Source organism: Drosophila sulfurigaster, chromosome 2R, assembly GCF_023558435.1.
Source record: "Drosophila sulfurigaster albostrigata strain 15112-1811.04 chromosome 2R, ASM2355843v2, whole genome shotgun sequence".
Classification (NCBI taxonomy): domain Eukaryota; kingdom Metazoa; phylum Arthropoda; class Insecta; order Diptera; family Drosophilidae; genus Drosophila; species Drosophila sulfurigaster.
Window position 1 is genome coordinate 30,057,747 of NC_084882.1, and position 24,639 is coordinate 30,082,385.

The 24,639-nt window shown below is 35.4% G+C and overlaps 2 protein-coding genes across 2 annotated transcripts in view; both read right to left on the reverse strand.

Annotated features, from left to right (window-relative positions):
• Nucleotides 1-6,687, reverse strand: part of LOC133839656 (metallothionein-3-like) — a 128,699-nt gene extending 122,012 nt beyond the window's left edge. The window contains exon 1 of the mRNA XM_062271292.1: nt 6,678-6,687. The gene's annotated coding sequence lies outside the window, so the exon portion shown is untranslated. The remainder of the gene's footprint in view (nt 1-6,677) is intronic.
• The window catches only part of LOC133839657 (homeobox protein 5), a 152,986-nt gene that overhangs the window by 79,519 nt on the left and 48,828 nt on the right, over nt 1-24,639 (reverse strand). The gene's annotated exons all lie outside the window — the stretch shown is intronic.

The window sequence follows — 24,639 nt, forward strand, 5'->3', positions numbered from 1 at the left end:
GTTTATGGTATCCATATACCGACAGCGCGTCGTTGCTGTCGCTGTATCTGTACTGGCTGCACTCTCATTCCCCAGTTCGTCTGTTTTTTTTCGCACTCTCACTGCGTCGTCGCGAGTCTGAAGTTCTCTCGCTCTTTGAGTGCAACTCAACTATGGCTAAAAAGTCACTCGAGCCACTTTACGTAAGTCAAAAACAAAAAAAAAAGTATTTGCTGCTGCTGCATCAAAATGCCAAACGCAGGTAGCTGCACTCAACTCACTCATTTTATATAATGTGTTTACCTGTTGTCTGACGACTCTGACTCTGACTTTAACGCGCTTTGTCGTTGTTGTTGTTGTTTGGCACCGGCTAAAGCCAGAGTTAAAAGCCAGGCCAGCGGAACAGACAAAAGGCCGCTAACCGCCGATCGCGTTGTTGTTCACTTTGATTTAAGAGCAATTAACTTTGACTTAAGAGAAATATTTTTGTTGTTTATGACGCTGCTGCTGCTCATGATGACGTTGAGCTAGAGGAATGATGACGAAACAAATGCCATCCGTTTAGTGTTTATGTTTCTGTTTCTGTTTTTTTTTTGTGGCTGCTGTTTCCTTAGCTCACCTTTGATCTGAGCTCATGCTGGGGATTTTTAGCACCAACTGAGGAGACTTTTTAGCATTAAGTCTTAATCCAAGCATATTTATGATGTGTTTATGACACAGCTAATTCCAGCTGATGGAATCATAGACACTCAGTACGTTCGCTTCGCCTTGCTCCCCACAGTGACTTAGAATGTAACAAACATTGCAGTCACATTTAATGACTGGCTCCCAAAAGGCCAGTTTATGATTAGCCAAACTGCCAACGAAACTTGGACTTAGCCTGGCCAAAAGTTGTTTGCCCTGACTGACTGACTGACTCAAAGAAATAGCAGCACGTAGCTCAAACGGTAAGAGCTTGGAGGCTGCAATTTTGACACAATATGGTTTACGATATAAGACAAGGCTGAGTTTTGTTCAGAAAATTCCCACTCATATTTTTTTAGGTATTTAAATGAAATAAACTTGTAAACATTAAAGTTGAAAATGTCTTGCAAAAGTGGGTTGCATAAAATCAACGGGAGGCTGCAAAGACAGCTATAAATTTAACACTTTGATTTGTTTTACTATATTTGTTAATGTGAATAGTTTAAGGAATGGTTTAAAGTTAAATTATGACAGTATAAAAACAGCTATATTCAGATCAAATATATGATATTTACATAGCGAAAAAGTATGTATATAAATTTGGTATATTTAAAAAAAAACAATACATTTCAGTATAATCCAGTATAAATATGCATTTTATAATTTTGTATCATTTATTTCGTATATTTCTACCGCACTATTTTGTTTAAGTTAAACATGTAAGAAAGAAAAATAGTAAGGTTTTTCTTTTAAATATACCGAATTAATATACCGAAAGAGTACGAAATTGTACTGAAATGTATAGTTGTAGAGAATTATACTGAAATGTATTATTCTTATTTTCTTTAAAATATACCGAATTTATATACTTTTTCGGCATGCAAATTTTATATATTTAAAAAAAATATATACAATACAATAAATTTAGTATATTTTAAAGAAAATAACAACTCAGCACTTAAATATACTGAAATGTACATTTGGTATATTATTCATTATACATACATACATATGTAACAAACGTTGTACAAATAAATTATAGCTTTATCTTTAAAAGTCTCTATAGACAGTTATAATACCCTTCTACCCCAAGGTTATAGGGTATTCAAGTATTTATAAGAATATCAAATTTATACATATTTAACAATTTGTGTGTAAATTCAATTGCCTAGATTAGGTTAACGCTTATCATTATTATTTAAAGCTGAGCTGCCCACAAAACTAGAAAAATGAAAAGCTGCCAGCCACAAAATGTAATCAGCAGACTTTAAGTAAACATAATCCCCCAAAAACCCAGAAAAATAAATTGCTATCTTTGGGCCATGTGAAATGTGACAAAATGTGGTTTTCGTCAGTGATTAGACATGTTTCTGAAATACAAATTCAAATTGAAATTGAAATGTTTATGTTTTTGGTCGAAGGTTTTGCAGTGTTTGCCTGAGTCTGGTTGCTGATATGCTGCAGACGTTGTTGTTGTAGTTGCTGTTGCTGTTGCTGTTGCTGTTGTTGCTGCTGATAAGCAGCCAAGTTTTTGCGGTGAGATACGAGCTTATCAGGCCAAGCGGCTATTCACACGATTACGAAGGGACGCTGACTTATGTATGTGCGTGTGAGTACACGCCCAGACCAACAACAACAACAACAACAGCAGGCGGCAAATGCAGTCTGGGAATACCGCTAGCTGATAAAGCGTTGTCCACAACAACAACAGCAACAACAACGAATGCGATAAGGTTGCCCAAAAACCGCATTCTGTGGCCGTGGGCTCGTTTCGAAAAAAGGCCAACGCGTTGATGTTGATGGTTATAGACCACAAAAAAAAGCTAAATAAAAAAACAGAGATATATATACTTTTACAAGGCAAAAAGTCGCAGCAATTATGTGGCGTAAATAACGAGCAACCAGCGACCAACGACGACGATAAATTGCATTGGCGCATGCGCAAAATTTGTTACTTGTCACTTGACGCGAAACTTCATTATGTTATTGATCATAATAATGCCCCCAATGATCGCGATTGCGATCGCAATCGACGCGTGTCACTTCACTTCGATTCCATTCGACTTTTCGAAATGCGTCGAACGTGTGCCACGTTCAACAAAACCTGAGATGAATACTAAAATACTGAGATGTACATGATTATGCATGAAGTATTTCTTATTTTATTTTTCGTTTCTTACACTCTGTGCATATTGATTTCTTGATCCATTTCAATCGATTAACTAATGCCTGTGTGTCAATCAATATCAATTTTTTTTGGAGTTAGGGCTATCTAAAGTTAAGCATCTTGTGGCTGCAACTCGATATGTTGCATGTTGCATGCCTAATTTGCTAGCCGAGCCCAGCAACAACAACAACAACAAATTTTCGCAACTCTCGTTGCCTTTCAAATGGCCAAGAGGCAGCTGCCAGATGACTTTTTTGCTTATGCAATGATCTCTCTCTCCTGGTTCGTGTTGCATTTGCTGCTTAGCTGTTGCAAGAATACGCGCACAAGAAAACACATTTTTTTTTTGTTTTTTGGGTGCCCCAAAAACTTTGCCCACGTGCGGCACAAACAATTTCAAGTTAATTGTCTATGGATCAAGTCAATGACTGTGACTGCCATTGTAAGAAAAAACAACAAAAATATAAAAAATAAATACAAAAAACACACACAAGCCGCTTAACGCCTTGAATTCTGACACGCGCTCGCTGCCAATTTGGTAAAATATGGCGCATGTTTAAGCCACACAAAACTGTCACGATAACGCATGCTCCAAAAGGGGTTTGCAGAGAGGGGCGAGGGGGTGTGCATTACATATATATTTCAACAACAATATATTATGCTTCACACAACAACAATAGCAACAACAACAACAATTGGCTGCACACTGAGTCAGCTTTGAACTTTGCAACGTTGACGATAATAAATTTTTAGGCGTCATTTGACGCGTTTTCAAAAACTGAAAGTGCGACTTTGTTGTTGTTGTTGCTGTTGTGCTCATTGTTTGCTCTCCAATGCTAAGTAAATGATAATCGGGTTTTACGTAATATTTGTCGCTTGTTGTGTTATACCCTCTATGTGTGAAATGTCGATCGAAAAGGTTGCTACAGTGGCGGAAGTATAACAAAATAAAGCTAATTGTGGAAGTAGCAAAATTGGTATATAGAAATACATTTAAAATACACAGAATTACAATTAGGTATTTAAATAAAAGAACTCGAAATTTAGCAGTCAGTTTTATTACTGAAAAAAAAACAAAGATTTAAAAGGTTACAAAGTTACTGGAAATAAAATGTTAAACAAATATTTCAAGAATGTAACTTGAAGTTTTATTATCAAAATTTACATTTGAAAGAATTTATTTAAATACGTTTTTATATAGAAATAAAATCAAAGCAACAGAGTAATAATAAAGAATGCAGAATAAATTTAGCATGTGGTCAGTAATAACTAAGTTGTATCACAGAAAAAATAAATAGAAACCAAAGTCTTAAAATGGAAATAAATTGTAATAAATATAGCAATACTGTGACTCAAAGTTTACTTGATAATAAGTAAACTCATATATGGAACAATATTCTGAAATGTATTTTGATGAAAACTAGAAAAAGTCTAGGTTCAATTAAGAAATAACAAATTCGAAAATTAAAACCTTTGAATTTACTTTTGTTCAATTGGAAAAGTATCTATAAAGAATCAATCTTTTATTTAATTAAAGTATTTTGTTTTTACACAGTATTCAACATTTCACTCTAATTATATTTTCAATCAGGAGTTATAATCCTTGAATTTATTTTTGTTCAATTTGAAAAGTATCTATAAAGAATCAATCTTTTATATACTTGAACTATTACCTATTTTGTTTTTAATTATATTTCAATAAGGAATCATAATCTTTGAATTTACTTTTGTCAATCAAAAAACTATCTATATAGAATCAATCTTTTATATACCTGAACTTATATCTATTTTCTTTTTAATTATATTTCAATCAAGAATTGTAATCTTTCAATTTTTGTTCAATTAAAGTTTTGTTCAATTAAAAAAGTATCTATAAAGCATCTATCTTTTATATACTTCAACAAATACTCCTTTTGTTTGTACAGGGTATCCCACAGCTCAGCCTCATTATACTTTCAGCCAGCTTATGCTGATTTCCTCATTCATGTGTCAGCCATCTGCCATCTACACAACAACGTTCATGTCTCATGTCTGTGATGCGATCTATGTGGAATGACTCGTTGCAAGCACCTTACAATTTGTTAGCGATTTCTGAATTTGAGTTCAATTTTATGACAAATTGTCTTTGTGCTTTTGTAAAGCGTATTGCACTTATCTGGATAAATACTTGTATTATATATTTGAGTATAGTAAGTATATGTGGCAAAGAAGAAGAAACAAAGCGTGAGTCAATTTATGCGGAAGTGTTTTTCTTGTGGCAGGGCGTGGCACATGTCGATGTCGATGTCGATGGGTCGCCTAATGATTCACTTCATCATTCAGTCAAGTCGCATTGCATGAAATGGAATTAAATGCTTTACGCATTTTTCTCTGCTTTTTTTTCTATCTAAATTGAAAGCCACTTAACCCATTTGCAGCATAATGCGAAACATTCAAAAGCTGCGTGACAAGCGGCTGATGCTCAAAGGGCGGGGGAGAAGGCAAAGATCTTTATTTTTTTTTTTTATGATACAAAGAGAGAACGCTTTTATCGCTTCGCCTTTTGTTTGACTTATGAGCCTAATGAAGTTTTAAAAAGTCATTAAAGCAACTGTTTTTCATTCGCGCAGTGTTTTGTATTTTCTGGGTCATTATATAAGAAGAACCAGAGGGGAGAGAGAGAGAAACTGGAACGATCGGATCGATGGGGCGGACGAAAGATTGTTCGACTTCCACTTCGAGCTGCAGCACATGTTTCGCACAGTGGTCCAGCGATTAGCTCTGCTTTCGCAACGCAAGACAACTACAACGACAGCTGCTGACCTGGAGTGGGAAGCTGCAGACAAATTCAGTTTTGTTTACGTGTGGCATGATGCAACTTTTATGGCAGCTAACAAGTAAGAAAGCTAGAGACGAGTCTGCTCAACTGTAAGCTATGCGTTATCCCATTTTCAAAAAGAGCAAAATAGTGCGGTATTATACTTAAAATAAATACTATACATAAGTATACCTAAATGTATTTTTGGAATATTGAAATAATTGGAAATACCTCACTATTTCGAATTATACCAATGTGCTCAAAATATAAAAAGTAATATACCGAAAAAATACTACAAATAAACTGAAATCTGTTATATTAAAATAATTCCGAAAAATACTAAAATATATTGAAGACTACATTAGGCATATCGATAAATTTTAACTAAAATATAACAAATTAATATACCGAATAAATATTAAAATATACCAAGGACTGCATTTAGTATATTAATTTCTTATATTTTTTTAAAAAATATAGATTAATATACCAGAAAAACACTGAAATATATCAATATACTATTACTATTAAAATATACTGAATTCATATTCTGAAAAATGCTGACATATACAGAGTGATATATTTGGTATATTAATTTCTTATAATTATTGAAAAATATGAAATTGATATACCGAAAAAATACTGAAATATGCCGAATGTTACATTTGGTATATTGATAGACTATTACTATTTAAATATAAGAAATTAATGTACCATAAAAATACTGAAGTATACCGAATGCTGCATTTGGTATATCGATAGACATTATATGAAGTTGCTGATGACTTCTTCTGTTTACTGTAGACACAAAACTATAATACCCTCCTGCCCTATGAGTATCGGGTATAAAGACAGATTGCAGTGACATGGCAAAGGGAAAAAGAAAGGCAACCCGAAATGTGGGTGGTTTGTAATATCAAAGCAAATGCTGTTGTTCGCTGATTAAAATAACTCGAAACTTCAGTATTTGTTTGCTTGCTTGACCCAGTCTATGCCACACGGTGTGGCACGTATAGTAAATGCGTAGCAAATGTGCGAACAACATCATCGACTTGCTGAGATTTGTGTTTGCCGCTGGCTGTTGAAAGTTGTGCGCACCTGTCCGTCTTTCCCAGTCTTTGTATCTACAGTCTGTCTGCCTGTCTTTGCCCCTTTGCCAAATGCCAATGACGATGGCGGCGCCGGCGCACTGTTTGCATGACTTGCCACTGGTATAAAGCAAATGCTTTGGCTTGCTTCACCCCCTCTTCAACAACAGCAATAGCTACGAACAACATTCGCCCACCTCGCTGCTTGTGCCTGTCCAGCCGGTTGACTGACTTGCGTTTCATAATACCCATGAAAGCCAAGTAGTCGTTGGTTTATTTCACTTTTTACATTCGGTTTTATTTTTTACTTTCACTCAGTGGCTGCGCTTGCTTTGAGTTTGGCTGCGGCTTTACAGATTTTTATTTTATTTTTGTTTTTGGCGAGCACGCGCTTTGCACACACACTGAAAACTTAAAATCAATTTCATTGTTTTGCTCACCTTGTCTGGCTTTCTAAATTAAAGACAAATTTAATTTGAAAATTGTAACGCGCCCCCAAAAATCCGAAATCCGAAAAAAAATCTCAGCAATCTCAATCGTTCATTCGTAATTGTTGACGCCATCCAAAAGCCCTGTCTAATTGTTGTAGCTCACAATGGTTCCCCTCTCTCTCTCATCTCTTCCCCCTGCTCTTGAAATGAGTTTCAGTTTTAAAAAACCATTTTTATAGCGTTGCTTTTCTATTTGCTGCACTTTCATTTTCCGCTTTATCCGCGCGCTCTGACTCTTTGGCTGCAATTACGCCGCAATTATGCTGCCGGGCAATTACAGTTATGTTTATGCTGGTGCTGAACGCTAACGCTCCGCCATCTCAATGTTAAAGCTGCTGCTGCTGATGCTAATGCTGATGCTGATGCTGCTCGCTGTTGTTGCTGCTGTTGTTGTTGGCTCCACAATCCCACAAAACCTAACAAAATTAACTGTTATTTGTGTTACGTGCGTAGCGCTTAGAAATTAAACTTTGCGTTTCTGTTTTTCCCGCCACAACATTTATTTTTTCTTCTTCTTTATACTATTCGTTTTTTTCTTCTTCTTCTGTGTGTTTTTTTGGGAAAGTTGACTTTCGTCTTGGAAGCGTGAGAAGTGCTCAAGAAATGCAAATGACCTAATGGAAAATGCTCACAATTTTTTGTTTAAGTTTTCAAGGCGCGTTGCTTGGTTATGCAAGCAGCCAAAGATACAACGAAATAAAAGTTGGAGAAATAAATTAAATTAAATTTGGGTAAAATATTTAAATTAATCCAGATACTATACAAATACTATAAATACTTTTTTTGCTTTTACGTTGTGAAAATGAATAAAGTATTAAACGAAAAAATATTTAAAATGCAGACAGATAAAATGAAGCAAAAAATATAAAATATATTATAAAAATATAAAATAATTATTGTAAAAATAAATTAAATAAAAGTTGAAAACATATTTCGAATGCATTTCGAAACAAAGAATCCCGAAATAATATACTTTGGAGTAATGTTGAAAATATAATGAAAATAAAATCAAACAAATATTTTATTTGAAAATATTTAGTCTTGACAATTTGGTATATTTTGCGGTAAATGGTATATTTTGAATGTAGTATTATACCAATATACCAAATATATCCTAGAGTATTTGTAGTATTTTGTGGTATAATAATTTGGTATATTTATACCAAATTCCACTATTTTAAACTTTATTTTTCGTCTTGTTTTATATTTAAATGTAAGTTTTACTTCTTTTTGCTTAATAATATATAATATATATAATTTAATTTATAATTGAATAAATTTATTATTTAATTTCACTACCATTCAAAATCCCCACAAAAGCCCTTATTATTATTTTTTATTATTAATTAACACACTGATTATTAAGAGGCTCGCGTTTTTTTATGGTGGCTCATCAAAGACTCGTTTGAATATTTATTAATTTCTTTTGAAAATTATCTCACACACAAGTGTTGCCAACTGTTGCTTGGCCAGACTTTGGAGTAATTTTTTTTGGTAGCCAATTTGCCGGAGGGGGCAAGCTGAGCTGCTACTTAAATAATTACCGTTAGATGTGAGCGAGCGAAGCGTCTATGCCTCAAGCGGCACCTGCCCAGCCAGCGAGCTCCCGCACTTGTGGATTACAAAACATAAACTTAATTTTTTCTCATTTTTCATGTCGTTTTTTTTTTTTTTGCTTCATGCCTTCTTTTCTTTTTTTTTTCGCTGCTGCTGCCACTGAAATTAATTATGCGTTTGCGCTCAATTTGTAGCTCAAGTATTTTACACACACAGGTAGAGAAGGAGGGCGTAAAACAGGTGAAAGATTTGCGGGTGGTTCTCCTCCCTCCCCGCACTCTCCACTCTCCGCACTTCGACTTCAGCGTGAAGCGAAGCGAAGTGAACTCAACTGAAGTGAGGGGCATCGCCTCGGCAGATTTCACAATGTGACTCGAAAACACAGCGAACAGCGGAGGAGAAGGAGGAAAGGGAGGAGGAGGCAGCTCCACTGGCCCGGGGCGCTTTTGAAATCAGTTTGGCCGGGTTACATGTCTGCCACATATATAAAGATGTATGTGTATATGTGTGTGTGTTTAATGTGTTGTTGCAAGCATGTTGCACTCACACTATGATAAGCATTTTGTGCGCTTTGTTGCCTTTCTATGCTGATGTTGCGTCCTCTGCAGGTGCCGTTTGCTTAGCCTCAGTCTCAACTTCAACTTCAGCTCAGCTCAGCAATAAAGATTTTAATTAAGCGATTGGCCTGGCCGATTTAAATTAATGGCTAACAACAAATTTTCGGCCGAATTTCAAGTGCGCCTTTTGCTTGTTACCAGCTAATGATTCGTTTTGTTTGCTCTGCGGGCGAAAGTTCAATGCGTTTTCATTAGAAAGTACATTGAACAAAAAAGGGCAGAAAAGTACAAGAAAAAAATCACTAATTAACTGCCACATAAACTAAGTAAATTTTCTTAAGCGTTACACTAATTTAGCCACATAAACTAATTAAATAATTTGTACTAACAAGCAGTTGAGCTTGCAAGTTGCAGGCTGTTAAGTTTTATTGCGTATACGCCGCGGGTGACGAAACTTATACGACACCATAAAACGCTGATTGAGTTCTCGCAAATAAAACGTTATGATAAATAATAAGCGTATGCCACACAAAAACGAAAAAAAGTACAATCCAAATTGAAGAAGATTATATTGTGCACATATAAAGCTGAATTACTTTTTTTCACTTTACCTCCACACACAACGCAACACAACACAGAGCTGAGGTGGCAAAGTATCTATTAGATGCCGTTAACTGTAACTGCAGTCGTTTTATTCGCAGCCAACACGCAGCCAGCCAGTCTCGACAGTTCCCCCCTCTGACAGTCAATCCGTCAATCAGGCAGTCAGCCAAATGCGCTTGTCAGCGTTTCAGAGCATTTCAAAATTGGCCAACTGCATTTTCATATTGCCAACTAGCAAAACAAAAACGAAAAGGGGGGCGAAGAGAGAGCTGGGCGGTCAGCTACAGTGTGGAGTTTAGCCGTATAATTACGTGCGACAGGCACAGGAAACGGCAAATTAGAAGCGAGTCGGAGCCCCAACAGAGGCAACAACAACAACAACAGCAGTTCGCATTATCCTGCGGCCAAATGCTTGATGCCAAGCTTTGGTCGCGATTAGTGGCCATAATTTCCGCGTTTGACGTGCGGCGCACGCGAATTTTCATTTGCTTTTTTTCAGTTTTTCTCTTTTTTTAAGTTAAACCTAACTCTGCATGGGGCGTTGCTTTCATTGGAATGGAGCCATAAAACTTAATGATTTTCGAATTAGCCATCAAAATGATAAACAAAAAAACCGACCATTATTATCTCTTATATGCAGATCACTGATAAACAACTAAAAAAGAGTCTTGTTTGGCACTTGAATATGACAAAAAAAAAAAAGAATGAAATACAATTCTAATTATGTGGCTACACTTTTGACATTTGGCCAGACACGATTTGCAGTTGCATTGGATAATGCTAAATTTGCATTAACCCGGAAACTCAAGACTTGCCCAGGCAGCTGTTGCTTTTACTGTTGCTGACTCATGACCGCCAATTGTTGCAGGTGTGGCGAGACTTCAAACTTCGTGGTCTAGGTTCAATTGTGAGAACTTAACTTCAGTTTTCAGTTTGTCCAGCAATTAGAGGCGGTTGAAAAGCGGGTCACTCAGATTTATCACTGATTTCTGATTGCTGTTCAGCATTTCAGCATTCCAGCGTCCGGAGTCCAGTTCAGACTTTTCTGACTGACTGACCCACATTGAGAGTCCAAGGCAGCTGGCTGAAAGTGAAAACTCGCACCACGTTGACCCTAATTCATAATATTTTTTGGCTATTCGCTTTTTAACGCCATTCGTCGTCGGGTTTATTAAAAAAATCAACGTCGTTTCTTTGACTGCTGTTTGTTTTGCCTTTTCTCAAAATATATTCGCATACCAAACGAGTTGGAAAGTGCGAATTTTTGCACGCCTCGAAATTAGCATAAAACGCACACAAAGAACTAAAAGAAAAAAAAATAAACGTAAAACGTAAAACGAGCAAAGCAAAAAAAGACCGAGCAAAACAAAATAAACTCGACAAAAATACGGTGCGTATATTTAACTGAAAACTGAAAACAAGTTGCCCAAAAGTCCACAAGCCAAAGTCAATGGAACAACTTTGAGTTAAGTTGCATAGAGTAAACTTGTTCAAAACGAGCGACGACAACTGAACTGAGTTCAACTGAACTGAAACTGAAAAACAAAATAGATAAATTTATTGCTTAGATACCGAGAACGAGAGTCTATCTCTATCTCTCTCTCTCTCTCTCTCTCTATCTCTATCTCTCTCTTTCTATATATATATATCGTTTAAGAAACTTTTCGTCTACCATTATGAAATAATAACATTGGACTAAACTGTGAGGCATCTTGAACTACGCACTTAATGGATAAAGTTTGATTGATCTCGTTGATTTGAATTGCTTTTCAAGTGATTTTTAAGTTATTCAGGGTTAATTTTTTTATTACCCACAAAAAAAAACTTTTACTGAAACTATTCAAACTACATTTAAGTTGAATTTAATTCAGATAATTTGGGGAAGCGATTCAAACATTTGCATGCGATTAAAATAAACTATTTAAACTGCATTTCAATTAAATTTAATCGAGCAAAACACAATTTTGTGCAACTGCATTTAAGCTAAATTTAATATTGCATTTAGGAATTTTATTTATTTAGGAAAGAAATTCGATATTTGTATGGAACTAAAACAAACTATTCAAATTGCATTTAAACTAAATTATTTTGGCATAATTTGGGAAAGCAAGCGATTTATTTATATGTGGCTAAACTAAACTATTGAAGCTGTGTTTAAAATAAATTTTAATGTAATAAATATTATAGAATTTGACAGCCATTAAAACTGCATTTAAGTTGCATTTTAGTGTAGTAAAAATTGCATCATTTTGTTAAGAGAAAGATACAATGTAGATACAAAACTAAACTAGACAAGCTACATTACAGTTTTATTTAAATTCAGTAAAAATCTCTTAATAAGAAAAGAAATATATCATTTGTAAATATTAAACTATTAAAACTGCATTTAAGTTTCATATTCATTTAAAAAGGAGAGATACATTTTAAAACGCAAACTTAAACTATTTAAGCTGCATTTCAATTTATTTTGATCTGGTACAAATTGTTTAATTTGACTACAAAATTAAACTAAAAAATTTCTGCATGAAAACTGCATTTAATATAGCTTATTTTTGCAATGAAAAACGAAACATTTGTATGAGGTTAAAATAAAACTTGGTTTATATTTAGTTCGCATAGCTTTTGGCAAGGGAGCGCGACATTTGTATGCGTCAAAAATCAGTCATTAAAACAAAAATAACAAAAAACCAAAACTAAAATAAAATCATAAACAAATTCCGGCAGCAAACAAGTTTCGCATGCAAGGCGGCAATCATAAGCAAACGAAGCAGCAACAACAAAGACATTTGTTAGACAGTCTGAGACTTGACTTGAAGTCGAGCTTAGCATTAGTCTCAGCTTCACACTCAGTTCACACTTTCAACAGCAAAAGTGTGTTGGTGTGTGTGTGTGAGCTATGCTTCAGTAAGTTGAAAAAAAATAAAAGTATCTCATGGATGCGACGCGACGGTCGGCAATTGTTGCGTGTGTGAAGCGCGTTGTGTTGTGTTGTGTTTGACTGACTGACTGACAAACAGCTGCTGATGCGCTACGCAAACAATGATTGGCATTTGTTGTTATCGTTGCTGTTGCTGTTTGTTGTTGCTGCCGCCATTTCAAAGTATTTTTGCACTCGCTGAAATTGCTTAGACGCCGCCAGTGCAAAAACTTTTCAAATAATTTCCCCATTTTGCCATGATACGCCTGGTTTGAGAAGAGGAGAAGGAGTGAAGAGAAGTGAAATAACTTGAAGCAGGCATATTGGCAACTTAACTTTAATTAAGGAATCTCTTCAACAATTTTACTTTCAGCTCGCCGTTAAACTGTTTTGTTATCTAATGCCAAACAGAGATCCGACAAAGTCTCTCTCTCTCTCTCCTTCTTCATCGATGGCAGTTTCTTTCCATTTTATATTTAATTAAAAGTATGTGGAAAATGTACTTCACCTCAGTTCAACAATTCTTTTGCACTTTTAGAGTCAATGGTTAAAATACGCACCTGCAAAGACAGAAATAAATTGTATACGTTTTAGTTAATTGTTTAAAATAATACAATGTGACTATATTTAACTTATAAACAAAACGAAACGAAGAAAAAAGTGGAATACAATAATGCAAAAGCCAATTGCACTTTTGTAATGTGTTTTTGTTGCAAGGCGTGTGCCATAAATTGCCGTCGAGTTTTCCTCATTTTCCAGTTTTGTTTATTATTGTTTTTTGTTCGTTTTGTGTTGTTTTGTGTAGCAAACAGATGGAGCAAGTTTTTTTTTTTTTGTTTAAGTTTTGTTGTTATTGCCAACACCTGTAAGCCACAAATCGTTGTAGCCAACTTCTTTCTTTCTTTTGAGCCCATTGAGAGCAAAACAACAACAACAACAACAAGAGCAACAGCAATGACAACACAAAGACAGTTGATATGTTTTAAGTTGTTGCATAAAGCAAAAGCCGCTGTTGCTGCCACTTTAAACAAATGCAAACAGCGGTGGCAGGAATAAATGGTGCCACTTGTGGAGCAACAGCGAGAGCTTAAGTGGATAGAAGAAACCGTTGCTTTGATTTAACTGCACAGCAAAGAGAGAGAGAGAGAGATAGAGAGAGAGAAAAAGTGAAAGTAACGCAACAACAAAAACAGTAGCCAATAAAAAACAACACAGCACTAACTGGAAAACAAACAAAAGCAGAGGCTGAAAATATATATAAATTTCCACAGGTGAATGAATTTAAATTTTTCTGCAAAAGCCAGTTGCCAGCGATAGACAGAGAAGGAGTTGTGAAGGAGGAGGGGAATTAAAAGTTAAAAGTTCACAAAACTTGCATCTTGTTATTTGTGTTGCAGGCGCAAGCGCACCTGTTTTGATTGCAATTGCCGTAGCTGTTGCCGTAGCTGTTGCAGTTGCAACTGTTGTTGTTGCCGTTGCAGTTGCTTGGCTTTGGCCAAATCTCATGGCAACGATCGCAAGCAACAACCGCAGACGACAACCGCAAGCAACAAATTCCGCATTTATCAACAAGCGGCGGCAAAACAACTAACAACAAACTTGCAACTTACAAGTTGCAACTTGCAACGCGCTGGGGCATCCACGCAGCAGCGAATGGAATGCAAAACAGACGACTTATAATTGAGATATGCATATGTAGACACCTCGCCAAAAGCTCACAATTGACTTAACCACATAAAGTGCTCGACGAGGAAATGGCCACAACAAAAGTTGTCAAAAACATTAACAAGATTAACAATAACAACAATAACAGCAACAACAATAACAATAACATAGCAAATAATGACGAAGGCTGCCTTTTGCTTTTGCATTTGACGTGGCCAGCGGGGCGCTCTAATACGGAAATGTTTGTATCCAAATTGAGAAAACAAAATAAATATGAAACCACAAGTGAATTCAATGCCTGCCTTCGTCTCGCCTCTCCTCCCTCTCCTCTCCACCCTTCTGGCTTCTTAAAATGTGGTAAAATGTTGTATTTGCCTGTGATGTTAGCGTTTGGCTTAAACAAACCACCAACCACAAAGGTAATGGCCTTCCGTCTACCACCAGCAAGCAGGGAGTGTTTCAATGCATAAATAGAAAAATATCTGAAGCTGTAGCTGTAGTTGTAGCTTTAACTAACATGCGACGACGAGTAGCAAACAAATTCGTGCTACAAGCCACAACAAATAATTCAAAACAAATATCAATTTTAATGGCCTACTGTTAATGATTTTTAATTTATTGCTGGCATAACACACAGTTTGCTTAAAGTGCTTTCTTTAAGTATAATTATTGTATTTGCCATATTTATTATGGAAATTTTCTCGTTTATGCCAATTTAAAATTATTTTATCTACCAGTTTTCCATAAATATTCTCTATATTTATTATTTTTTATTTGCTAAAAATTTGCTGTTTATCATGATAATCGATTAGCATCTCTTTCATGCTAAAGTACACATATTTACTTTATTGAATAAACATTTCTATTTTAAATATTTTATAATTTTGAATTCTCTTTATTTGTCAATATTTTGCAGTTGATTCCATAAGATGTTCATTCAGGCTTAATATCATTTTTTTAATTTGACTAATTTTTATCATTTTTATTTTTTTAAAGTTATGATAAGCAATGAGCTTTTTCTTTAATGTTTTAATGGTAAATTACATTAATTTTCTGTAAAGTATTTTCTCTATTGATTATTTTTTTTTTTTTTCAATAAATGTAATATACATTTTTATTCAATAAACATTTTTTCTTAAGAAATTGGTTTATTTTTTCGACAGCATTTGTTATTTTTGTAAACAGTTTTCTTTTAAAACATTTAATTAATTTTTATTATTTATTTCCTTCCCGAAAAATGTTTTCTTTAAAATATTTTCTTTACCATTTGGTATTTTGTATTTGCCAATTTTTGCAGTTTTATTTGTTCATCCATTAATTTCTCTTTCATGATTACATTTGCTTAAATTATTGATTTTTTTTTGTATTATTATCTCCCTCAGTTAAGCTATTAATTTCTCTTTCATTCTAAAATATTTTACCTCGCATTTCTCGCCACATTCTTTGCTGTTAATTTATTGCGCAGCTTTGACAATTTATTGTTATTTTTGTTGTTTGTAATCTTCTTTATCTTCTTCTATTATTTTCTTTTGTTTTTAATTCTGCATTCTTTGTTTCTTTCACGTTTTTGTCTTGTTATCATTTTGATCAATTATTTTCTTTTGTGTGCATTTCTTTTTTATCCAACTTCATCACATTTATCTGTATTTGTGTTGGCCAAGATCAATCAATAAAGCCAAAGAGCTCGCTCGTATGGCAATATTTATTTAATTTGTTTAAATTCGTTTCACATTTTTCTTCCTATGCTATTGACCTTTGCCCTAGCTAGCTAGTATATTTTCAACACCTTTTTACCTGGCACTCGTGTGGCCTCATAATAGTTTTTCTTCTGGCCGACACAAACATTTTTCTGGCACTTTATTTATTTGTCTTTGTCTAATATCTTTCCGAGTTTGAGTTCTTTTTTTGTTGTATGCGCTCAGGTGCAACGTGAAGCAGCGACCCAATTTTAGAGACGTCAGGCCGGTTTTCTCTCTCTCTGCAGCTAATTAAAGGCAAATGAAGTGGAGTTCTGAAGGGATAACACGCTAGAAAGATAGCCGGGTCATTCATTTTCCAACTCAAAATTTATTCAAAACTAACGCCGGTTTACACAGAATTCTCTTCGAGTTCAGCATTTTACGTTTGCCTTTTGTTAAAATATAAATGGGGTCATTTGCCTTGAGATGCATTAAATATAGCTGGGAGAGCGAGGAGAACTGTTTAAGGCATTCCAAGTGCATTTTATTTTAATTCGAAAATACAAAATTGGAGTCAGCGGGGGGGAGAAAAAGATACACAGAGAGAGGGAGAGAGAGAGAGCGAGCTGTTAACAATAGTGTTGCGTTGAATATTTGTGCTGCACTTTGAATTGTTGTTTAATCATTTCCTTTTTGCCATTGTCGTCGTTGTCGTTGTCGTTGTAGTTGGCATTGGTTTTGTAATCGGGCAATTGCATCACATGCACCTGAATATAGATAAACACAGACAGCAACAACATTGCACACCTTGCACTCATTGGCAGCCAGCTGTTTCTGTTATTTTTTTTGCCTCTTATCATTCCAAAAAGAAAAAGTTTCGTAATGTTGTTGCCTCTCTTATCGTCGACGTGCATAAGTGCTGGCAAGTGTCAGCCAACCATATACGTATATATATATAGTATATATAAACTACAAATGCAACTACTACCAGCAAGTGAGAGAAACACTTCCGTTTTGTTATCAGTGCTCACGTGCTGGTTGCTGTTGCTGGTTGTTGCTGCTTGTTGGTTGCTGCTGGCTGTTGGCTATATTTGCTACTTTTGGCCTGATTAACTCGAAGCCAGCTCATATCTGCATTTGCGAATTGCGATTTTCTATTTGCATTGTTCACTCGCTTCAACTATCAGCGACACACGTGTCACAACGCCAATCACAACTTTGTCACGTCCCCATTTTTGCATTGGCTTTGGCTTGAATCGAGTTGCAGTTGCAATTGTTTGACATTAATCTCAATTTATATATATATTTTATTTTTTTTTGTTTCATAGTATTTCGCACAGCTGCGTGCACTTATGTTTGCCTCCTCTTTTTTTTTTACATTTCTGCATAGCATTTCTATGCATATTTATATAATAAGCACATTGTCAATCTTTAGCTGATTAGCTCATTATTTTTATATGCGATTTAATTGCTCATTGTCACTGCATCTCATTGTCATCTAAATGCGCAGTTAATACAATAGATTGTTCAGCTGTAATTAATTGTAAATAACATGCTTACATTGTAAGCCACCAAAAAGTCTTGGCTAATTGCTTCAAAACCCGCAAAAGGCATTCCTCTGAAGTTATAGAGCTGACTTTTTTTTCTGATTTTTGTTTTTTCTTGCTTCATTATTGCAGACACATTTCAAAAGATTTTTCCCTATGGCAACGTCGCTGTCGAGCGACAAGTGACACACATTTCCATAGATTTTATTTTCGAAATTGTTTACATTACGGCGTCGGGGCGGGGCGTGGCAAAAAGGCGTATGCAGAGAGCGCTGCTGCTTGGCTAGGTAAAATGCTAAAAATGCTTTTATGCACACGTTCAACAATGAGGAAATCTTTACGAGCACATCTGGCACATAAAGTGTCCAACGAAACTGCGGGCATCGCATCGCATCGCATCGTCGTCGTTTCCATTCGCTGCCTCTTTGGGGCAAGTGTGCTACGTCTGTGTGTCTGTGTTGCAGCAGTCAAAGATGTGGCCATGGTCAACTTTGCTTTGCTCCGTGTTGTAGTTGCTGTTGCTCTGGCAATTAATTACGTCTACCAGTTGACAGTTGCGCCTCTGCAGCAGCAGTTGCCGGTTGCTTTACTATTTGATCTTTGCACTGCGATAGCGTAACGTGAAAGAGTAAGAGACCAAAACGAGGGGGAGGAGGGGCAGTGTGTGTGTGGTCAACAAATGTCAAAGCAACCAGGAAGTGTTTGGCCAGCGGTCAGCAAATGTTTCAAATTAACAAATGCCACTTACACTGCCCCAGTTCTTGTTTTCCCCCTCCCCCCTTCTGCCACGCCCATCGATTCTATGTGTGTGGCATTTTCAAAGTTAAAACAACACAAAAATAAAATGCCAACGTGACATTTGTAAGTCATGTTAATTGGTTTAGAAATCAGGCAATGGCAAAAAAAAAAAACAGAAAACTTGACAGAGAACATCGTTCCCTCATCATGTCTCGCATTTATTTGTCGTTTATTACAACTTGTCCAACTTGTCGGCTTCTTTATGAATTGTATTTAAATTTTGCTCCTCTAACCACAGATGGTCACATACACTCCACACACTCCACATTAATTAACTGAAATTCTACACTAATTTGTTGGGGGACAACAACGATGTAAACAAAAAAAAACAAAAAAAAATGAAAATGAGGTCACTATTGTGAAAAGCCTACCCAAAATGCAACAATACAACAAACTGAAAAAAAGAAGAAAACAAATTGACGAAGCGTTAAGCGTCTGCCTTAAACCCAAAAGGTGGGGCAATATAATACCAAAAAACCAAACCAAACCAACCACAAAAGCAACACACACACACACACACAAGACCCTGTTTATGCAGCTCACGCACCCAAAAAAGGCCAAACGAAATGAAAACTAGCCAAAAAGAAAATTTGTATAGACATTTTCTAGTTGTTAGCTGTCAGCTTTTGTATTTGGAAAAGAAACGAAAGAAGAAAAAAAAATAGCTATAGACTGTTGCAACTTTACATGTTAAGGCAGCAGCTGTTGAAGCTTGAATTTCATGAATATTAGCTTTCATTCAATCGACTTAATCCCCATTTAAAGCTGCAGATATCTTGATATATTTTCAGTCCAAGTCTGTCTTCTATGCTATTGAAATGTTGAAAATAATACAAAGTACTTTCAAATCACAATTCAATTACAATAATTTTCGTGCTGTAATAAGCACACATAATTGATTTATTAGACCGTACTCGATGCAATGCAAAAAGCTTCTTTTACGGTTTCAGTTTCGTTTTTTTGCCAATTCCAAATTCAATTAACAATCTATTCGCCTTCGACTTTGGCCCCAACACACACACACATACAACATTTACACAGTTAAATTATGTAATAAAGAGAACAGAATCGCGTTTGGAAATCATAGTCCAAGGTCTTTTCAACCGAACATTTAACTTCATCAGACAGCCAGTCGGTCATTCATTTGCCTGTCAGCTGGAAACCCAAACGCAAAACTCTACTGTATCGAGTACAGTACAAAACTGCTTACAAAACGCTGCGCTTAACCTCCCCAGAGCAAAGCCCGTTGGCCGGTTCCGGATAAGTCAAATTGGGCGCCACTCCCAAAGTTGAAGTCTGCGTCTGAGACTCTCAGAACACAAAAAAAAAAAAAGAGATACAAAAATTTGCAAAGGCGCAGGCGCGGCCGTTTACCGTTTTTGTCCGCTTTTTGCCGCTTGCCACATAAATTTTTGGCTGAACTTTTTTTTTCGTTTTTTTGGGTTGCCTTGACATGGGTAACAGGAGCGTAGTATGACACAATCTCGAGTCTCTTTTGTTTTGTTTTGCCGGGTGACATTTAAGCGAGTGTATCTCAGAGATTGCGTGTATCTTTTTGGAGTGTGTATCTAACTCAAAAACGAAAAACAAAACAAAGCAAAACCAGTGGCCAATCAATAACGAAAAACTGGTCGCTTGGTGTTTTATTAATACACAAGTAAATTTGTTTTAACGGGATTTTAATTTACACTATGCAACGATGATGATGACGATGATGACGACGAGCTGTGGCGCATCATCAACGTTCGACATTGTGTTCGCGCCTTTGTAGATGACTATCTTTTTTTTTTTGTTGCTGTTGTTGTTGTTGTATTAGTCCCGTGTGTGTGTTGTGTTTGTGGAACATTGTTTGCAACATGCAATTTTCCAATTTGCTTAATTGCTTCATTTTTTATGCTCGAATTTAGTCAATTTTATTGTAGCGCAAACTGCAAGCATGGGAATCAAATTGTATACCTCCCCAAAACCCAACAATCACTTTAACTGTGGAATATTTTGTAGATAAAAAAACAGATACAAGTGCTAGTTAGCATTCACATTTACAATTGATTATTATAAATTGTTATTTTATCGGGAATCTCTTCTCGGCACACTTTTAAAATTAGCCAACTTGATTTCGATGAGCTCATTAAATAAAATCAACGAGTGTGACATTTTGTGACCACACAAATTAGTTTAGGTTAACATTCTTACATCATTGAAATGCATTTGATGCAGTCAACTCCCACTTTTTCATTTCTATCGTATATGTGTGTGTGTGTTTGCCTTGGCAACAAACACAACTCACACCTTGCTAGATTTAGCATTTTCTGTGTGTGGGGGTGTTTCATTTATGACAACTATTAACCAAATACGAAAATTTACATATTTCTGGCGAGCTGCAGCTGCAACACAGAGTTATACATATATATATGTGTATGTGTGTGTGTGTGATATGTTGCCTCATAAATGCCAACACCCACACGTTAACCTTCTTCGGCGTCAATTTAAGCGACTTAATTAGCCATGAAGGCCTACAAGTGGTAGGCACTGTTTGAAATGACTGAATGACTAAATGACTGCCAGCCACGCCGTCTTTCTTGTATGTAATACCCTTCATCCACCTCAAAGAAACAACAACAAAAACAACATAAATATACAGACGTGATCTGTCTGTATTCATTATATACACACACATGAACTGCTTTTTTTTTCGTAGCTGGTCGAGAGCTCTTGGAATTTGCATTTTAATAATGAAATCCGAAATGAATGTAATAAAGTTATAAATATGTATTTATATTTACACGAGCAGACACAAACACACACACACACACAGAACATTCGTATATTACTCCATATACTATGAATATTATTTCTATTTAATATCAAAAGGAAGAACTTTTTTTTTTTGATGTTGACCCTTTTCATGGCACTTTCGCACTCGATTTCGTGATTTTAATTAAAAAATCAATGTGTATTTCGATGACAATTTATATTGACTGCATTCTACGAATTGTATTTAAAACATATTTTTTTTTGTGCTCTTAAATGAAAATACAATAAGAACCTTTTTTTTTGTTTTCAAATGAATTCATTAAATTTCATGTAATATTTTCATCCTTGCCATCTTTGAAATATACAATATTTATTCTAGCTTTCGTTCTCAACTGAATTGTATCTTACATATATTCGAATTGATATTTGAGACATTCTAGGAACTGCATTTAAGATATATTTTTCTGGTATCAAATGGAAAATAATTACAACATATTTTTGATTGCAATATTCATTCATTATGCATGAATTGATGTTGGTAAAACTTTTAAATTGTACAACCCTTTTTTAGTTGTTTTACTCAACAAAAATATTTATAAAACATAGTTTAATTAATATTCCTGGACTTTATTAAAAACATTTAGCTTTTCTATCAAATGCGAAATTCTTGAACAAATAAAAATGAAAACATATTCTTGTTTGCAGCATTTGTAATTTATTTAATACTCAACTGTTTGAAATGTATCTTAAGCATGCTCCATATGTTGACACTTTTGTAATCCCAGGAGCTCAATTTAAAACATATTTTTGTACTATGATATTTTCTTTTCAATATACAAATATTGCAAAGAAATTAAGAAGCTTTTTACAATATTTTTTTGACAAAAAAAAGCCTATTAAATATACAAAATGTATTCTATCTTATTTACGACATTTGTTATAGTTTATTTGATGCAATAACTGAAATAAATATCTTGAAATATTCAACTATTATTCATTTTTGCCTACTCAACTCAAATGTATCTCAAAAGCACTGCCAATGTCGATACTCTCACAAACTCTTCAGCTCACACTCCGCTCACAATTCACACGATAAAATGTATCATTTAATTTGAGATAAATTCGAAGGTATTTAATGATGATGATTGCCCAAAGTATTGACTCATTTTCAAGTGGAGCGCGGGGCACTTGAAGTTGCGCCCGATTCGGAATTAACGTGCATGTTAAATTAATTATGCGCTGAAAATAAAAAGCCACGACAGCAGCAGCAGCAGCAGCAACAACAACAACAAAGCTGCTCAAGTAGCTGCTTAAGAATTATTTTTTCGCAAACAAAAACAAAAGAAACACAAAAAATATTTTAACACTTTAAGCAGACGACAAGCCGATAAACAGCTACAGAAGAGTCAGGAATAAGAAGAAAGGCAACGCATTGCCAACAATTTATTAAAAAAGTTGAATGCCATCTGTTATGTGAGTGTGTGTGTGTGTGTGTGTATGTTTGTATGTGTTTATCGCGATCTGGACGTTGTGTCTTGGCCTGGTCATTTGCTCAAATGAGTTGGCAATATGCATGTTGGCAATACAACAAGCGGATTACATGTAAGTTTTACACGGGATGAACAGCCAACGTTGCAACGCCCTGGGGCCTCAGAGAGGAAGAGAGAGAGGAAGAGGGGTAGCCAAGTGGGTGTGGCACAAAGGGGAGTTCAAGTCAGCCTCGGTAAAAGTCAGGCCAGTAACTTGCAAGCGGATTAAATTTAATTTTATGACTTTCGTTTACTTTGTTTTTGTTGTTGTTGCTGCTGTCTAAAGTGCGCTGCACTTGTGTGTGTGTGTGTGTTTGTTGCCTGTCATAATAAAACTGTTTAATTTGCACAACACTGTGACATTCTGAAGTCATTCCCCATTTCGCATTCGCATTTCGCGACTATGCAACTCGCAACTCGAGTGCAACAATTGTTTGTTGTTCGCTTCGCTCAACTTTGTTGCATGCAACAAGCTGTAGCTGTAGCTGAAGCTGTCTCTGGCTCTGGTTTTGCCAATTTTGTGCAACGCCGGCCGGCTGCTAGCCATAAAACTATTAAGATGGCAAAAAACACAATCAGTGACTGCATTTTGCACTCCACACCAAATTTGGTGCGATTCGAGCCAGACAATTTGGCATTTTGTGCAACACACAAAAAAATCGCATTTTGTCGCTGCACTCAAGATTTTTGTTTTAAGTGTTTTTGTTTTGTTTTTCGTTTGTGGTTTTTGACAGAGTCGTGTTCAGTTCATCAAAACGACAGGCGGCACTCCAATTTGGTCACAACAACAACAGTAACAAAATTGGCTGGTGAGTAAAAGGCTAATTGAAGTGGAAACAATGACCTTTCATTGTGTAAATTAGTCACAAGCAATTTAAGTTGAAACAGCCAGCCAGTAAGCAGGCAGCAGTCAAAGCCACATTTGGGGCCAAACAGGTGGAGCTCAAATTGCTAATGACCAAATAAGGTTAACTCTGTTCAATATTTATAAAGTTGCTACCCGAAAAAAAAAACAAAAAACAGAGTTCCAATTACATCGAGCAGACTAGCTTCTAATGTCTGTTTAACCTTTGTGGGCTAACCCGTATTATTATTTCGAGGGCCGCGTGGCATGCCCATATAACATATTTGTTGACCAGCATGCAGTTCAGCACAGCTGTCTAATCAGCTACCTGTTGATCTCAAAAACACGAAAAAAAAAACTAAGAAAGCTTCAGTTGCGGGTGCTTGGCTATAATATACCCACTATGAATTGTATATGAAAGCCGAAAGTTCCGAGAGAATATTAAAATATATGTTACCTAAGGTCATATTTGGCTTCGTGGTATTATTCTCAAAATATGCCTCATCTACATACCCAAAAAATACTGAACTACACATAAGATAATATTTGGTACAACGGTATTATTCTCAAAATATATCAAATAAATATGCGTTGAAAATAATATTATATACCTAGTCATATTTGGTATATCGTTATACTATTCAAAATATACAATGAAGTTTTGAGTATTCCATAAAGTTCAATATATACCATATTTAGCATTACGGTATTATTCTCAAAGTATACCAAATAAATGTGCGATGAAAGTACTAGAATATACGTAAGACCATACTTGGTATATCGTATACTATTAAAAATATTCATTAACATTTTAAATATACCACAGAATACAAAATATATCACATTTGGCAGAACGGTATTATTCTCAAAATATACCACAAAAATGTTCGGGAAAATACTGAAATATACGTAAGACCATACTTGGTATATCGTATACTATTAAAAATATTCATTAACGTTTTAAATATACCATAGAATACAAA